General features: G+C 38.6%; 2 protein-coding genes across 16 annotated transcripts in view; one reads left to right on the top strand and one right to left on the bottom strand.

Moving 5' to 3' along the window:
- Positions 1-19,402, bottom strand: part of kif1a.L (kinesin family member 1A L homeolog) — a 103,353-nt gene that overhangs the window by 80,889 nt on the left and 3,062 nt on the right. The gene's annotated exons all lie outside the window — the stretch shown is intronic.
- The window catches only part of XB5950266.L (allantoinase, mitochondrial-like L homeolog), a 34,154-nt gene continuing 24,248 nt past the window's right edge, over positions 9,497-19,402 (top strand). The window contains exon 1 of the mRNA XM_018261910.2: positions 9,497-9,630. The gene's annotated coding sequence lies outside the window, so the exon portion shown is untranslated. The remainder of the gene's footprint in view (positions 9,631-19,402) is intronic.

Here is a 19,402-nt window from a genome sequence, read left to right as displayed (position 1 = left end):
TTTAGTAAGCCAGATGTTTTACATTCTAGATAGACTAGCTGTTAAATTTCTCAGCAGCAGTTGCAGCTTCAGCATCCTTACTGAGCATACTCCAGAGCTAACGTCTATCACAGAGCAATTGCTACAATTGATATATTAGTTGAATGGGTTGTTCTCGTGCTGCTGAGAAATGTATCAGCTAATCAAAGGAAGGGAGGAAAATGAAACAATCATTTTGAAAACCTAAACCCTATCAAATGCATGTACAGTATAAGGCAAGAAAATAGAGCCATGGGTCAATATAAGAATCAGCTGCTATTTTTTTATGTCATGCAGAATGTCTTTGACCGATGTCAATAATCTCAGTAAATGCTACAGAATATGTCAGCGCTATATAAGGAAAGGATACTAATTGTCCCAAATGAAAATCATATGCAGGAAAAAGGTTTCAGGCAAGTGTTAAATCTGAAAGTCAATAATGCTTTAACAGAGACGGAACTGTGGTTACTATGGTTACTGGTGATAAAAGGTTCCGTTCTTTCATAAACTGTGCCCTAAATTTGTATGTACAACAGCCTGGATATATGTAATGAATACATGAAAACATAACGCTGTGAGTTGCTTGGGGTACCAGGTCATTCATCAAAAATAGGGAGCTATAAAACAGTTATTTATTTCTCTGTCATTTATTATAAGAGTTTAACTGGCTTTTCTTGATGGAAAAAATAATGTTTCAGCTGCTGCAGGTAAGACCTCTGTCTGTGGAATCTCCTTTCATTGCAGATTATATCCTCTGACAGCGCAGAGAATAGGTTTCCAGTGATAACACACTCTTATCATCATTATTTTCCAATGCTTAAGCACCTCTTCCCAAATGTCAACACACCCTTCTTGCACAGCCAGTCATTATATTTTTTATTAACTTAGTTACCCTTTACTTGGTTGTCTCCAAATTATATTAAGCTGACAGAAGAGTAAAACCATAATTAGAGACAGCTGCATAGGTGCTTACCCAAAGGGGTTATTGAGTATCAAGAAAAGCAATTTTTGAATCAAAAAAGGGGGCTATGGCAATCTTTAGGAGGGGACTGCATCAATGCCCAATTGGATTTCCAAACCTTTTAAGGCTGACCAAGCACCATACAGGGGCCCATAAGTGTCTGGCGTCTGCAAATTTTTTCAGCCTGTTTATGACCAGTTTAAAGAAAGCAAAAGCCTAACTGGTTGCTATAGGTTACAAATTGAGTGTAAAGGGGTCTGTTTAATAGAAATGTTACATTTTACCAATTAGCAGGGCACAATAGTGATTTTTACTGTTCATGTGCAGATTTGCCCATTGATGGTAAATGAGCATTCTCTAGCATTCCCGTTGTACAAGTTCTAAAACAGTGATCCCCAACCAGTGGCTCGCGAGCAACATGCTGCTCTCCGACCCCTTGGATGTTGCTCCCAATGGCCTCAAAGTAGATGCTTATTTTTGAATTCTTGGCTTGGAAGCAAGTTTTAGTAAAAAAAGCAGGTGCTCTGCCAGATAGAGCCTCCTGTAGGCTGCCAGTCCAAATAGCCAATCACAGCCCTTATTCAGCATCCCCAAGAACTATTTTCATCTTGTGTTGCTCCCCGACTCTTTGTAAAATTGAATGTGGCTCCTGGGTAAAAAGGTTGGGGAACCCTGTGCTAGAAAATGCCCTTAATGCTCATCTAAAAAGCAATTGTACCCAGGGGAAATCACAAGAAGTAGAGCACAATATCAGGGTGAGTTGCACAATATAGGAGGAGGGACACCTGCCAATCTACATTGATGCTCTGTTTGGCAATGCACCTGGTTTTATGCAGCCATAACTTGCCTGGAATTCAAAAATAAGCACCTGCTTTGAGGCCACTGGGAGCAACATCCACGGGGTTGGAGAGCAACATGTTGCTCACGAGCTATTGGTTGGGGATCACTGGTCTAAGGCCTTTTGTCTCTGTACTCCAAAAAAGAGCTCAGAAGCCTGCAGGTATTTTGCAAAAAGCAGAATGCATATTGAAAAATTTTTTTTGCACTTTAAAAACTGTGTTCTGCAATGGAAATGACCTCTTGTGATACAACGCTAAAGGCACACTGAAAAGGGTGAATGCAGCATTACAAAAAATTTTCTTTCTCTAACTTTTAGTTACCACCACCTCCAAGTTGGCAAAGTTCTATTCCGAATCTTATGACATGAATTATTAAAAATGTAGCAGTCACAGACAGTGCTTATTAGTGAAGCAGAGCTTTCATAGGTATAATTGGGTTGATCATTTTGGGGACAGGAAAGAACACTGTAGATCAGTGATCTCAAAGAAGATGCTTATTCCTTGATTTTATGCAAGTTTTGGTTGCATAAAAACCTGGTGCACTGCTAAACAGACCTTTCTGTTTGCTGCCTGTCCACATAGAGACATCCAACCAACCATAACCCTTATTTGGCACCCTTTTTCATGCTTGTGTTGCTCTCCAACTGTTTTTACACTTGAATGTGGCTCATGGGTAAAAAAGGTTGGGGGTCGATAAATGGGTAGTAACTGTTGAATGACATACACAATGTATGGTCTAATTTTGTGATTTACAGTTCTAGCATTTATTGAACAAGTGTTTTCTGCATGTATTCTTGAATATGAGGAATAGTTTTCTGTTGATAATGCCACAAGAATGAAAGGTTGAGATGAAGGATGAGATATTGCATCTAGTGGCAGAGACAGAGGAAGAGAATGAATGTGTGAGTGCTTAGAATGATCCTGTGTTGGGCAGTCACTGCAGGCAGAGAAATGACAGAACAGAAGGCAGAATGCAGCAGTTCTGAGTCACATGCAATGCAGTCTGCTATTCTCTTCCTTTGTCAGCAACTGAAAACAGGTACATGTCATCCCACACAATTTCAGATTTTGCAAATTGACATGGACACAATATGAAGAGCATGTTTGGTTTAAAGAAGACACATGGAGAGGGGCATTTACTGAGACCTTGGACACAAAGGTGCTCCTCTTAATGCTCATTTAAAAAGTACTTGTGTCTGGGGTCTGGTTGCCATAGGGGTAAGTACAGAGGTTTGCTGCAGCCTGCGCTGGCACTGCCTGTATCTATGACTCGATAGTTAGGGGACAGAAAGCAGACAACCTGTGAATTGAATGAATATAGCACTGCAAACATGGAATGAACTTAGGATGAACAAAGACAGAAAATATGACAATTCTTCTACCTGTAGAGCAAACTGAAAGAAATAGATAGATTGTGCCTGTTTTTTGCACTGAATTCTGGATTCGGTTTGGGATTTGGCTGATTCTGAGCATTTTTCAGCATCATTTGTAACTGAATCCAAGTGTCTGGACAAACCCTAAATATAATATGGCTTTAGATTACATGATTATCGAGATCGATTTTTTTTTCTATGCACACAGACTTTCTTACCCCTACTCTTCGGTTTAGATTTGGTCCGGGATTTGCCTGAATCCTTTCAGAAGGATTTGGGATTTGACCAAATGCTAAAAATCGCGATTCGGTGCATCCCTATTAGGTAGTAAATGACCCCATTGTTGTTTTTAAAACCAACCCCATAATGTAACCAGTGATAAACAATATATGGCACCTCACCTACATTTTGGCTAAAAGTGTCAAAGAGAGAAGAGAAAGGAAACCCTTTCCCCATAGAACTTACAATCTAAGAAAGTCGTGTGTCAAGGTAGTTGTGCATAGCCAGTTAGGGTCACTAATATTATTACTTTTGTTAAGGTCTGGTGTAAGCCATCTAGGATTGTTAATATCACAGAAATCCAGAAAAATAGAAAATTAATGCAATTGAGAAATCTCTCAGATGAGGGCTCTAAGATTACATTAATACATTTTTTTGGTTGAGATCCCTTTTAAAAATGACACTTGGAGCTCCCGATGGATCCTCTCTGGCCCTTCTCTGTATTTATAAAAGAGCAGTGAGCATGTCCTAACTGTCCTTCCCTACAAGAACAACTGAATTAGCCAGCAAGTGTGGGTGGCCATGTTGAGGCACATGCATGTCCATAATAAATGAGAGGGGCTGCCCCTGCCAGCCCCTGCCCCGGCAGCAACCCCCTCTCCCAGCCTGAGTCACAACCTCCTTCCATTAGCCCTCACCCTGCAAGTACACATACAATCAGGCCAGTAGGGGAGGTCAAGGAGTAGGGCAGGGAGCGGGTCTGGGTCGGCAGGGCCCACCGGGTTGTTTCCCGTTATCCCGCTGGCCTAGTCCTCCCCTTAGTGAATGTCCCAGATTGGACATTATTCCCTTGTGTGATGTAACCTAGTGAGGCATGTCCACCCCTCCTATGTCATATGAACAAAAAGGGAGCCTCGGGCATTATACGCATGTGTACCAGAAAACATGGCCGCCCGCATTGGCAGCTTCTTCTTGGTGCAAGCAGCATAGCGCTAGCAAGGCACATTTATTTTGAAAAAAGATATTGCTCCCCCAACCAGAAACAATTAGCCAACACCTCCTGTGGGGGAAACACATTTTCAGTGATAAGTGCCCTTTAAAAAAGGAAATCTATACTGCTGTTCCCAAACAGGTCCACTGTCTGAGCTGCTGGCTGCCTGTCCGTCAGAAGGGGATTGGTTGGCATCTGCAGGGTGTCACAGACCTGAGAAAGCAGCCGGCAAGTAGTGGAACAGATGGCTGCAGAGTTTTTTGTATAAATTTTCATTGAAGCAGCATTACATGGAACAATTAGGGTCTGGCCACACGGGGAGATTAGTCGCCAGACGACAAATCTCCTCTTCTTCGCAGCAACTAATCTCCTCGATCTGGCTTTCCCTGCCTTCTGCCGGCTAAAATGAAAATTGCCTGGGGACAGGCACTTGGAGCGCTTCGTTTTCCGAAGTCGTCTGAAGTGTCCTCGTGAGGCAATTACGGGCAACTTCGGAAAACAAAGCGCTCCGAGTGCCTGCCCCCAGGCGATTTTCATTTTAGCTGGTGGAAGGCAGATCGGCTAGATTAGTCGATGCGAAGAAGGGAATATTTGTCTCCTGGCGACCAATCTCCCCAAATCTGCCCGTTTGACCAGACCGACACATTCCTTCTATTTTTAGACTTGTATAATGCAATGGCAAACACTTGTTCTTGGCACTATGTGACCCCTCACTAATCTCATTATTGCTACAGATTTGTCATATTGCTTCGAGAAATATTCTTAATTTCAGACATAGACAAAGCCTAATCTAAATAACATTTTGGAAAATGTATCCAGCAGTTTTTATCATACAACAATGAGTGTATCTGTATAATTATCACATCTATGATATTTCCTTGATAATCTTGTTACTGCAGATTTAATTTTTTTAATATATTCGCTGCACCATGTCCTTTGAATGATAAAGGCACTGCAGGCAGAGGTTAAGTACCTCAGCATGAGGTATTTCAGTGTATTTCTGATGAAGGCTCTATGAGGCTATTTAATGTATGAGGCTATTTAATGTATCATTTAGGAATTAAAACAGCTTTTAAGCAGTTCCTGAATATTCTCCAGCTAAGATGATTTATTAATGCTGGATTCTCATTGAAGATCCTCATACTGATTTGACGTCAGTTGGGGTCTGAGTTGAAGAAAATCAATATACAAAAATAGAATAGCAGATGAAAAGGTTTATGTTTTGAAAAAGGCCAAAATAAACGTTATCAACCAATGACTCATATATATATGTTGGTGTGTTTTTTTGAAATGGTCAGCCTTTTATTATACTATTGCTGTGTCTGTGATGTGAATCAGAAAATATTGTACAGGTATGGTATCTGTTATTGTGAAACCCATTATCCAGAAAGGAAGGCCGTCTCCCATAGACTCAATTTTATCCAAATACAGGTATGGGACCTGTTATCGAGAATGCTTGGGACCTGGGGCTTTCCGGATAAGGGATCTATCCATAATTTGGATCTTCATACCTTAAGCCTACTAGAAAAACTAGAAAATCATGTAAACATTAAATAAACCCAATAGGCTGGTTCTGCCTCAAGTACAATGTACTGTTTTATTAATACAGAAAAAAAGGAAATCATTTTTAAAAATTTTGATTATTTGGATAAAATGGAGTCTGTGGGAGATGGTCTTTCCGTAATTTGGAGCATTATGGATAATGGGTTTTCGGATAATGGATCAAATACCTGTACATTACATTTTTAAAAAATTGATTTCCATTTTCTCTGTAATAATAAAACAGTAGCTTGTACTTGATCCCAACTAAGATATAATTAATCCTTATTGGAAGCAAAACCAGCCTATTGGGTTTATTTAATGTTTAAATGATTTCCTAGTAGACTTACGGTATTAAGATCTAAATAACCTAAAGATCCATTATCCAGAAAACCCCAGGTCCTGAGAATTCTGGATAACAGGTCCCATACCTGTATTTAGTTCCAGCTGAATTGCTGTTCCAGAACAATAAACAAAGTAACATAATAATTTACTCTCAAAGGTTCGTTACGGGTATAGGACCAGTTATCCAGAATGCTTGGGACCTGGGGTTTTCCGTATAATGGATATTTCTGTAATTTGGATCTTCATACCTAAATTCTACTAGAAAATAATTTAAACATAAAACAAACCCAATAGGCTGGTGTTGCTCCCAATAAGGATTAATTATATCTTAGTTTGTATCAAGTACAAGGTACTGTTTCCCCACCCTACATGCACCAAATATCGTACGAAAATTAGTTTCGTACAATATTATCTGTGTGTCTATGGCCACCTTTAGAAAGGAACGAAAGCCTAAAAATAATAGGGTTACAAACGCATTATTTTATATACAGGTATGGAATCTGGTATACAGAATGCTCGGGACCTGCATACTTACCTACTGTCCCGTTCTTTGTGGGACAGTCCCGATTTTTACAGCTCAACCTGCAGTCCTGGATAGTTACTGAAATGTCTCAAGTTTCTCTTTGATTTCCTACACTAACAGCCAGAAAAAGATACAAAGTTTCTCAAATGTAATTAAATTAAAGGTTTTTGGCAGAGAGCCCGGAATACTTGGCACCTGCACTTAGATATATTTGTAACATTTTAAGATGTGCAAAGATACAATTGTAACTATTTAAGATAAGCAAGTCTCTTGGGAAAACTGTGACTTGCAGCTTAAAGGACAATTCACCTTCAATGTGTAATAACACATAAAACCTGACCCTAAAACCCCCAGAAATGTGTTTCCATAACCTGCCAGATTTAGTAAAATTTATGTGGTATTATTTCTCCCTCTTTCTGTTTTTTAAATGTTGGGAAGTATGGGGACCTGGGGTTTTCCAGAAAACAGATCTTTCCATAATTTGGATCTTCATGCCTTAAGTCTAATAGAAAACCTTTTAAACATTTAGCCCAATAGGCTGGGTTTTCTTCCAGTAAGGATTAATTATCTCTTAGTCTATATCAAGTACAAGCTACAGTTTTATTAACACAGAGAAAAAGGCAATTTTTTTTAAGAAAATTGGATTATTAGGATAAAATGGAGTCTATGAGAGATTGCTATCCCATAATGGTTAACAGATCCCATACTTGTACTGAATTTACTGTACAACCTCAGCAGTCCTAAAACAGTAATGATCCATGCCTTCAAAGTTGTCCGCAGCTGCAGTGGTATTGCACATGCTCAGTGTCCTATTCATATTCCAGTCTCTTACTTAAATCAATGCCTGGTTGTTAGGGTAAATTGAACCCTAGCAATCAGATTTCTGAAAATGCAAACTGGAGAGCTGCTGAATAAAAAGCTAAATAACTCAAAAAACACAAACCAATCGCAAATTGTCTCTGAAGATCACTCTCTGCCTTATACCAAGGGGCATATTTATTTTATTTTTTAGTCAAAGAGCTCTCAAATTCGAATTGTGAATTATCCAAACTCGATTTGAGTTTTAATTCAAATTTCGAAATTTATCATACTCTGGCCCTGTAAGAACTCAAATTCAACTATTCGCCACCTAAAACCTGCCGAACTACTATATAAAAGTCAATGGGAGAGGTCAAGGGATCAATTTGGTGATGTTTGTAGCCTTCTTGACATTTGAGATTTTTTTCGGAGAAAAAAACTTGAATCAATTTTTTTTTAATTCGAATTGAGTTTTTCTAATTCGAATCAAATTCTATTAGATTTTTCGGGCCAATTCAATTCATCTAAGCTGAGAAAATTGGATTTTTTAAATAAATTTTGGTCGAATGGAGTGAGTTTTAATACCCTTGATAAATGTGTCTCTAAAAGTTAACTGAAAGATAAACAACAGCTGAAATTGTGAGATTTTCTCCATGAAAGTAATAATCAAAGATATAATTAAGCCTATGTCTATGAGTAAGTGCCCCAACAGGCATGAAATGCATCAAGCCTTCATCTTATATGTTCTAATAAATGGCTTGAACTTTTAATTATCTCTTTGGTTATTACTTTCCTGAACATTTTACTTCACTATGTCTTTGCTATTTTTCAATTATCGCTCTGAAAAGGGTCTCTGTGCGTTTTCAGGCTACTGGCGCTTTTAAATAGCATTGTGTGCATGGTACTTGGCGATTCACTTTACTTTCTATGTATAGTCAAAACGAGCGACTAGTCGACGCTACTCGCTTTTAAAAACCGCGGGCGACAAATCGCCCCGGAATCTGTTTGTGTGGATTAACCCTTAAAGTATACAATCTGAAGTATAATTTAATGGCCTCATTACCTTCTAAGCTTCTACTGTGCTTCCCTGTATATTGATTGACGGAAGTACATTATAGTGGGAATAAAAGCAGTAAATAAAGGGACATCTGGAAATGTACACATGAAGTGGGAAGGATCTGAAGGCAATCAGCTGGTATGGTATAAAAACCTTAAAGCAAACAGAGATAAATAGATGATTGTAGGGAAAGAGGGTGAGTCATAGATGAGGTCAGACAGTGAATGACAAGTGCAAGACAATAGAGAGGCTATTTGTTACATTGTAGGGAGATTTAGGTAATTAATCCCTTCCCTTGCCTGTGGGATGAGGGGGGGCAATTTTCTAACACAAACCTGTCAGTGATACCAACTACAGTGTAAACACAACCGGGGAATGGCACACACATATGTGTGGTTTTATCTAACTCCTGGAGGCAATGGGATGTGTGCATGCAAGCCCACGTATTGTGCACTCAGCATCTGTCTATTAGAGAATTTGTGTGGGTGCAGAATAAAAATTGGCATGAAAAGGGAGAAGGATGTGCGGTGTGATGGGCACACAGGACAATGCATCACACAAATAAATGATATTGCATGGGTGGATCTTCATTAAGGCTTGGTCTGTCGAAAAACAAGCCCCTTTAAAAGAAATCAATATAAAAAAAAGAATTAGGTACATGAGCTGAGCATTGCTCTTAGGGAGGGGCGGGGTTGCTGCTGATTAGTACCTGTAAAAAGAGCACTGCCTGTCATTACATGTGTAACTCGTGAGTGAGATGTAATCGCTCAAGATTTCAAATTGCAAATCTCGTGAGATTTCGAAGTTGAAACATTTAGAAGACAGTCTAAGTTCCAAGCACTGTGTAGTACCACCGATTGGGGAGTAGGTGTGAAACTGAGTTAAACTTGGTGTTGTGTTCTGTGGCCAGGACTAACAGCAAAAAGACACAACAGCTGCTCATCCTCCTCCATCTGCCTGTTGTCTGGTATGTTCGCTTTGTTTCATATTTAAGTATAAAGCACTGCAAAGTAAATTACCCAACATTTTATTTATTACATTACATCTGATGACAGATTTTTTTGGGTTAGGCTTTCAGTGATTATTGGTAAGAAAAAACCGTGCTATGGGCCCCTAATGTAAAATGTGCTGCAGGTGGTTAACTTGCTGGGAGTTCCTGTTTAATGCAGTGTGCTTGTGGTTCTTATTATTTAGGGTAGTCACTAAAAGAAGTGTGTAAGGGCCCAAATAAGATGCAATAGAACTCAGTCTGAACCTAGTATAAGGGGTCTAGGATCAGGCAGTATATCTGAATATATTAATATTCTGAATAATTATTAAAGTTGGCACAGGTGCCTGCATCTAGGGCACTTGCAATAATAGTGATGAAAAAGGAGGCATTTAAGTGGGAGTGCCAATTGTAAATGGAATTTAGCAATAATCAGTGTCTTGGGGTTCCTTTTTTGAAAGAAGGTAGCATTAGAATGCACGGTGTGCTACAGCATCTATATTCTTGTGTGTATTTTTGTGTGTAACTGGTACTTTAGACATCTTTTAAAATGCCCTACAATGTCAGAAAATGTATGAAGGGTCTTCCCCACTCTTCCCTGCATATTCAACAATCTAGTACATATTAGAGTGGTCCTGATCAGTGGAAACAGTCTCCTGTGTGTGTGGAAGCACTCTAAAGGCTAAGTTATAGTATATTTAAGTATAATGGAAGTGCTAGTTTTAATGCACATTCCCTGGTCCCCTGTCTCAAAAGTAAGTTTACAAAACAGGGATTTTTAGTTACAAAGTTATGATCATAAAGTTGAAAAGCCACCATACTACATCAAGGTAAACCCCATATGGCGGTCCCTAACTTATTTGCCTTTCGGCCATAGTATAAAAAGTCTTTATTAATTTTATTAATTAGGTTTATTAGGTTTATTAATTAAAGGTTGAGTTGTGTTTTCCTGAATAATTAGAGTTTCCCAAGGGTAGTTTGTAGTCAGCGTTGGACTGGGGGACCCAGGGCCCACCGGGCTTCCAGCCTCAGGCCCCCCAGCCAAGGTCTTCTCTCCCCTAGCCTGTTCCTCCCTCCCCCGTGAGCACGCATACACATGTGCATGTACGTGGCGTTAGAGACGCTACTGGGTTCAGGGAGGGAAATTAACATAAGGAATCCAGGGAGCGGATCTGGGCCAGTTTTTTTCCTTGTGTCCCACGGGCCCAGTCCGACCCTGTTTGTAGTTTCAATAATAACTCAAATATTTTGAGATTCATTGTGCCCTGAAGCTGCTAAAAGCCTGAATCTGAAAATACTCCAGATAAAATCTGTCGCAGTCATGTAGAAGTCAATAAAACATCAAAAGCAGAAGGCGCACACTCCTTAGTTATAAATCAAAAAATACAGAAAATCAAATATATGCGAGGTGCTAATCCTAAAGGAGGCTGCCCATCTGTACTCTCCAATAAATCATGCATGAAACAAAAAAATAAGGAAAGCACACTCTATTAATTCAAAAAAGGAAAATTTATTTCATGCTAGTTACCACAGCATGTCGCCCTACGCGTTTCGACCTACAAAGGTCTTCATCAGGGGCATAAAAAATAATTTAAAAAAAAGGCAGGCCTTTTTTTAATTATTTTTTGTGCCCCTGATGAAGTCCTTTGTAGGCGGAAACGCGTAGGGCTACATGCTGTTGCCATGTGGGGTAACTAGCATGCAATAAATTTTCCTTTTTTGATTTAATAGCGTGTGCTTTCCTTATTTTTTTGTTTCATGTAGAAGTCAATGGCAGAGGTCCCTTTAACCATTTGAAGATGTTTTTTGCCTTATTATTTTCGGGTTTTTCACTGTGATTTCACAATGTGATCAATTTTAGGTTTATAAGGTTTCTTGTGTCGATTACTCAATCCATATTCAGTTTTTCCCCCCCCAATTGCATTCAATTAATTTTTTACATGGGTTTTTTTCATTAATAAGCAAACGTTCAAGTTGTGAGTTTATTTGAGGTAGAAAAAACCTTATAAACTCAACCTTTGATAAATAACCCCCATAATGCTGTAAAACAGATACACTGCACCCTGTCTCTAAGGCTATATGCTATTAGTAAGGCACAAGTGGGCAGGGCTATATAATGGCACATGCCTTCCTCCTTCTTAGACATATATTAGCAGAGTATCAGTATCCAGTGCCAATGAATGAAATAAATACTGCTACTTAAAAAATATCTTGTTAAAAAAAGACAGAGAGAAAGCTGCCCATCATGAAGACATTTTTCAGCCATTTCTTTGCTCACCCATTTTGTTTGAGGGTGATACAAATAGAACATTCTGTTTTTGTCTTTTCTACTGAATTTAGAGAGAATCCATCATCCGAGGAGGTGAACACTTATATGCACATTATGGGTAATATATACTCTGCTATTAATAAATGTGTAGATAAGATAAGCCAGAAAGACGTATGCACGGACACCTTAAAGATTCACAAACAACATTAGTGTAGATAATATTGACCTGAGACCTTTTTAAATAGACCTGTAAAGGCAGGGTCGGACTGAGGGGCCTAAGGCCCACCGGGTCTGCTGTTTCCTGGCCCCCTCTCTGGGCTCCTTGCCCCACCACTTTGGGGTTTTTTCAGTGATTTTGCATGTATGCGTACCGTGTTTTGCCGCAATTGCGCATGTGTGTGTACTGCCGCGACTTGAACATCATTTTTGCAGGGAGGGGGTCTGGGCTTGCGGGGCCCACAAGAGCCAGGGCCCACTGGGTATTTTCCCAGTGTCACGCCGGCCCAGTCTGACTCTGTGTACAGGGCAGACAATCTTAAAGGGGTGGTTCATCTTTAATTTAACTTTTAGTATGTTATAGAATGGCTAATTCAGAGCAACTTTTCAAGAAAGTATCTTATAGAATTGCTAATTTTAGGCAGCTTTTCAGTTGGTCTTTATTATTTATTTTTTATCATTTTTGAATTATTTGCCTTCTTCTTCTTCTGACTCTTTCCAACTTTCAAATGGGGGTCACTGACACCATCTAAAAACAAATGCTCTGTAAGGCTACACATTCATTGTTATTTCCACTTTTTATTGTTCAACTTTCTATTCAGGCCACTCCGATTCACATTCAAATCAATGCATGCTTGCTAGGGTAATTTACAAGCTGGAGAGCTGCTGAATATAAAGCTAAATAACTTTAAAACCACAAATAATAAAAAATAAACTGTCCCAGAATATCCCTCTCTACATCATGTTTAAATTTAATTTAAAGGTGACTAACCCCTTTAATCCAAGTCGGAGGTATCAGATGATGCTGAGTTGCTCATCAGTATTAGCCAGTATCTAATGCCTACAGGTTAACAATGCAATTTGATGACTCCCTAGTTATAAGTAATCCCTTACACAATTTCTTCATTTTAGATAATGCTCCTTTAACACTATCATCCCATAATTTTGAACCCAGCTGAATGACTACTTGTAATTCCCCAGGCAGAAGCCTAAGGATGCCCAATGTGATTGTAAGAGATCAGCTTTTTTTTGTAACATTCCCCATGTCTAGCCAATGCTCTAGATTTAATGAGAAAGTTGAAATGCTAAAGTAAGTCTTTGGTTCTTTGAGGTCAAAGGGGTGAGGATAATGCTAGACAGTCACTGTTGTTGCAAGCACTGAGTAATCTGGTTGCATGAAAATCAATGATAAAAGAGATAATTAGATTGTATGGCTACTGGTGTCAAGTATCCGCGCATGACGTTGAATACAATTATGGAATTATGTACGATTACAAAAACGAATCTCATTTTTAAGTACCTCTAAAAGAGTATATGATTTAAACTAAAATTTCCAGTTAGTAGGTATGTATTACTGTCCCTGATCATAGCCAGAATGGATTACTTGCCATGGCCTCCTTTCTGCCCATGTAACATAAAAAAAATCTATTGTTATAGGTTGTAATTTCGTTCTATGTATAGTACAGGTATGTGATTCATTATCCAGAAACTCGTTATTCAGAGTTACTGGATGGCCGTGTCCCATAGACTCAATAATCCACATTTTAAAAATAATTGGCTCTTTCATGATAATAATAAAACAGAAACTTGTACTTGATCCAAATTAAGATATAATGAATCCTTATTGGATACAAAACAATCCTATTGGGTTTCATTAATGTTTAAATTATTTTTTAGTAGACTTATGGCATGGAGATACAAAATATGGAAAGACCCCTTATCAGGAAAATCCCAGGTCAAATTGGAGAGACTTCAGATGGGTTTTTTTTGCCTTCCTCTGGATCAACTGGCAGATAGGTAGTTAAAAAAAAAAAGGTTGAACTCGATGGACATGTGTCTTTTTTCAACCTTACTTACTATGTTACTATGTAGGTCCTGAGCATTCTGGATAACAGGTCCCATTCCTGTACTGTAAAACTGTACAGTGTCATTTTAAAATTCATGTCTTAATAAACATTCCGAACTTTACAAGCTCTTTTAATTTAGGTGAAGGTTGGCTAATGGGTTTGGAAAGAAATAAGCCCTACGTATGATGTAAAGCTTTTAAAAAACAAACAAACAAATCTAATTATGCTCACGCAATCCACAAAGACAATGTTAGGCTGAGACAGACCTGAATATTGTGCCAGGAATAACCTTCACCCCTTGCATACCTGGAGTTCAGAGGCTCAAATGAATGATAAAACCGTCATTCACCCACTGTCTCAGCATTATTATGCCAAATTAGAAGAGAACATAAAGGAGTAATAAAGAGTAAAGGCCCAAAATATCTGCTACTAAACGTATATTGTCATTTTTCCTGGGTGTCCAGGATCTATTTGATGCTATAGAGAAGACTGATGTATGTGTTCCTGAGCCCACCTATTGGCTTGTTAAATCACATTAAAGTGAATTACTGCCATTAATAATATTTTTCATTTACAAAGCATGGGCATTTCCTAGAGCAAGGTGCAGCCAAGGAGTGATAAATGGAACATACAAATCAATATAATGGCAATTCACAGTCTATAGGAAATTAAGCAAGTTATGGGCGGGGGGGGGGTGCAGTTTCTTTGCACTAAACCAGGGAATCTAAGATTTTCATTCTTCTATGACTTTGGAAAAGCTATTTAAAGGGGTGGTTCACCTTTAAGTTAACTTTTACGGGCAGATTTATCAAGGGTTGAATTTCGAATTTGAAAAACTTCCAAATTCGAATTCAAAAAGACCTACTGAAATTGAATCATAGGTTTTTTTTTGGCCGAATAGGTCCGTTTTAGATCGAATTCGAACCATACAAATCAAAGTAATAGCACATTCGATTCAAAGTTTTCCCCCCAAAAAAACTTGATTTTTCAAAGTCCACCAATTGACTCCAAATTGGTTCTAGGAGGCCCCCATAGACTAAAATGGTCGAAGTTTCATTTTTTAAGAGACAGAATATGATAAATTTCTAAATTCTTATTTTCTAATTTTTTTCAAATTCGAATCGAATTTGGACTATTCCCTAGTCGAAGTACACAAAAATTAGCTCGAAATACGAATTTTTTAAATTCGAATTTTCACTTCGACCTTTGATAAATCTGTCCCTTAGTATATTATAGAATGCGCAATTCTTTTCAACTGGCCTTCAGTTTGTATTATTTATAGTTTTTGAATGATTTCCAATGGGGGTCGCTGACTTAAAATACATGTTCGTTAAGGCTACAACTTTATTGTTATTGTTACGTTTTATCACTCATCTTTCTCTCCTATTCATATTCCAGTTTCTTTTTCAAACCAGTGCATGGTTGCTAGGGTAATTTGGACCCTAGCAACCAGATTGCTGAAATTGCAAACTGGAGAGCTGCTAGGGGAAAAAAGCTAGATAACTCAAAAACTACAAATAACAAGAAAATATAACAATATTTCAAGTTGTCTCCGAATATCACTCTCTACATACTAAAAGTTAACTCAAAGATGAACAACCCCTTTAAGTTTCCTGTGCTTAGGCCACATGTACCGTGCATTAGCCTGCTCATTCTATAGGATATATTGGAAATGGAAAATATTGAATGCACATTACTGCATATAACCTCCGCTGACAAGATCATCTGAAATATCGGTAACACTTCAAAAAATGCAGTTACCGGGGCAGAACTGCTTACATGTAATTTCTATTGTGCAATTCTTGCAGCCCAGCAAATTGCATTTTTTTTAAAAGTGTCTCAGTATTTTCTAATCAGCGTAAAATAACCAGTGGAGAAACAAATGAATTATTGCTTCTCTCTGAAGCAGAAAATTAATTGACTTTTTTTCTAAAAGGTGAACCTGTATATATGAAAATAATGCATTCCTTTTTGAGGCTATAGAGGCTATAGAGAAGTTTAAAATTGTAGGGTAAATGCCAATGGCAGAAATGGCAGAAATTGTAATAATAAAAACAGTACCTTGTACTTGATCCAAACTAAGATATAATTAATCCTTATTGGAAGCAAAACCAGCCTATTGGGTTTATTTTATGTTTAAATGAATTTCTAGTAGACTTAAGGCATGAATACCCAAATTACAGAAAAATCCATTATTCGGAATACCCCAGGTCCCGAGCATTCTGGATAACAGGTCCCATACCTGTACTGCCGAACACAGGCACAGCTACATGCAGATTCAGGTGGAACTCTTTGAAATCCATTTTAGTAAAACCATTCAGGAAATCAACGCAGTGGCACAATATATAAAACTCACAAATGAATGATTTACGTGCAATTTACAATCAATGTAACATCACCTGGGCTGCATGTACAGTTTTAGTGCTCAGACATTGAATTATATCCAACTGGTGAAAAAGACCCTAGGACTGTAAGAAATATAAACTGTAGAATGTAAAAAATACATGGGCAACAAAAGTTTTAGTTATACAACTGAATTCCCTGACCCCCCAGCATTTGTGGGGCCCCAGGGAGGTGAGCCTGCATTTAATTCTGATATTTCCATAGGTTTCCTCCTACACTCTAAAAGCACATGAAATCCCTCTGTCTGATGGGTTTCTACCTGTACTCTGAAAACACACGTAGTCCATATGTCTATATGGGGCTTCTGCTCTGCTCAAAAACACACAGGAAAGCTTATTATTATGTTACCTCTGTAAATAGCTAAATAATGTCATAACTATAGAAATAGAGAATAATAATGGCTTTTCGTCGTTCATGTCACTGTGTTAATATTGTTGGAAAAATTCAACAATCATCCTCCATATAATCCATTATTTCGCTAGCGGAGAGATAATTAGTCATCTGTTACTACTTCATTAGTCATGCAGGGCCTCGCTTCTCTGATAGGCAACGTCAGCACCCGCAAGCACAGACCAGTTACACGGGGAACGGTGGTACACACTGTGCATTTTAATGATCAACTATAGGCTCCCATGAGAAGAGCCAGCCTCACATTTTGTCCTTGTTCATATCATTAAATGAATATTCAACAAAAGAACTGTATGTGTTGTAGCCTGTCCTGTGGAATATTACTGATACAGTATTCCATTCATATTGCCTATGCACTGTAGTGATGTGTGCGCCAGCCCAAACCCACGGGACCCGACGGGTGGGTACGGGTCGCGGAAAACTCGACGCGCACAATCACTAATGCGCTGTACAATAATAATGCTATAACAATGCAAAGTTTTTGTTCAAGTAACCTATAACGAGGCTGATGTTTCAAAGCAAACATCTGATTTGATTAGACCTGGAGGAATATTTCCTATTGATGGGGATACACCAGAAACTGGCTCTGAGCTCTAACACCCCACAGACCAAAATGATGTTCAACTGCTATAGGCAGTCAAACACATTATGACACATTGATCTGCTTTGATAAATATCTTAATGTATTGTTATTATTATTGATATTATTTATATAGCGCCATCCTCTCCTGCAGTACTTTACAGAGAAAAGGGATATAAGACTTATCACTTTACATATACAGGCAGTGGCGGTACTACCGGGGGAGCAGGGGGTGCGAGCGGGCCAGGGCCCGCACCCCCTCAGGGCCCCCCGGCAGTCCGTTCGCCGCTGAAAATGCCTGCAAATGCGGCCGTATGGAGGGGGCGGGGCCCGGCTGCGCGTCACGCACAAGGGCCCGCCCCCTCTAGGATCCCCACTGTATATAGGTGTGGGATCCTTCATCTTTCAATCTGCTATAAATCATTTAAACATTAAATAAACCCAATAGGATTGTTTTGCCACCAATATGGATTCGTGCAATTACCAGTTACCATCAAATACAAGCTACTGTTTTATTGTTACAAAGAAGTAGGAAATCATTAATAAAGAAAATAATAATTTCTTTATAATGGAGTGTATGGGAAATGGCTTTCCCATAATCTGAAGCCTTCTGGATAATGGGTTTCTGGATAATGGATCCCATACCATGCTCATGAATAGAGCCATGCTGAACATAAGTGAAGCTCAGGCAATTCTGGAGCTCAAAGATCTGCACCTAGGCTGCTAAGTGCAGTTTCACCTTTAAATTAACTTTTTGTATCTTATTGAGTTGACGATAACTCTAAGCTGCTTTCCAATTGGTCTTCAGTGTTTATTTATTTTTGTTTATTAATTATTTGCCTTCCCACTCTTTCCCACTTTCAAACAGGGCTCACCGAAATGTATTGTTATTGCTACTATTTATTGCTCATCTTTCTATTCAGGCCTATCCTATTCATATTCCAGTCTCTTATTCAAACTATTGCATGGTTGCTATGGTCATTTGAACCCTAGCAACCAGATAGCTAAAAATGGACTGGAGAGCTGTTGGATTAAAAGCTAAATAACTCAAAAAACATAAACAATAATAAATGAAAACCAATTGCAAATTTTCTCAAAATATCACTCTCTATGTCATATAAAAAAATCATTTAACGGTGAACAACCCCTTTCAACATATAGGGGTCATTTATGATCTTCATTGTAGAGTGTAGGCCTTAAAATCTGCCCCCATGAATACAATGCGTTCTGCATTCAGCAGCATTTTGTCACTATGGGGTAGGTTGGGGGACAACTTGCCACCCTCCTGCCCCCTAACTTGCACTGATGAAAATCTACCTTTCCTAATTATATAAATTACTGAAGAGAGAAAGCACATGGCACACTCATCCTTAACAATATACTAAAGATTTTCAGTAGTGCATTAACCTAACAATGTATATTTCAGCACCCAAACTGCACAGAGAAAACACCACTAGGAATAGCCTTATATAAGTATTATAGACAGGACACAGGCAAAGCAAGGATACTGATAAAATAAGGTTGCTATACCCTTCATTTTCACGTGACATCAGTTCATTTTCAGATAGCATTTCTCGAAAACAATGCCTGCTGATCATTTATTTGAAAGGTGGGTAAGACAAACCAGAAAGTAATACAATTTGAACTGCTTATACACATAACATATACGCTATGTATATCATAAATAATAAACTGATGAATCTGGGGTTACTCAGGAAGTAAAGGAGGCAGCTTGAAAGAGGCAATATAAGGAATCACCGGCGCATTAGAGGAGAAGGAAAGCTACCAAAGCAGTTTATTGCCAATAGATTAGCCACAATAGTACAAGCTATAACACTATATTTATTCTGCAGAATACTTTGCCATACCTGAGTAAACAGTTCTAGAAGCTCTCTCTCATTGTTTAGAATAGTAGCTGCCATATTAGCTTGGTGTGACATCACTTCCTACGCTCATAGCTCTGGGCTCAGAGTACAGCAGGGAGGGGAGGAGGGAGGGGGAGAAGAGCAAACTGAGCATGCTCAAGCC

Source organism: Xenopus laevis, chromosome 5L (genome assembly GCF_017654675.1).
Source record: "Xenopus laevis strain J_2021 chromosome 5L, Xenopus_laevis_v10.1, whole genome shotgun sequence".
Classification (NCBI taxonomy): domain Eukaryota; kingdom Metazoa; phylum Chordata; class Amphibia; order Anura; family Pipidae; genus Xenopus; species Xenopus laevis.
The sequence above is the reverse complement of the archived record's forward strand: the minus strand, read 5'-3'. Positions and strand labels throughout refer to the sequence as shown.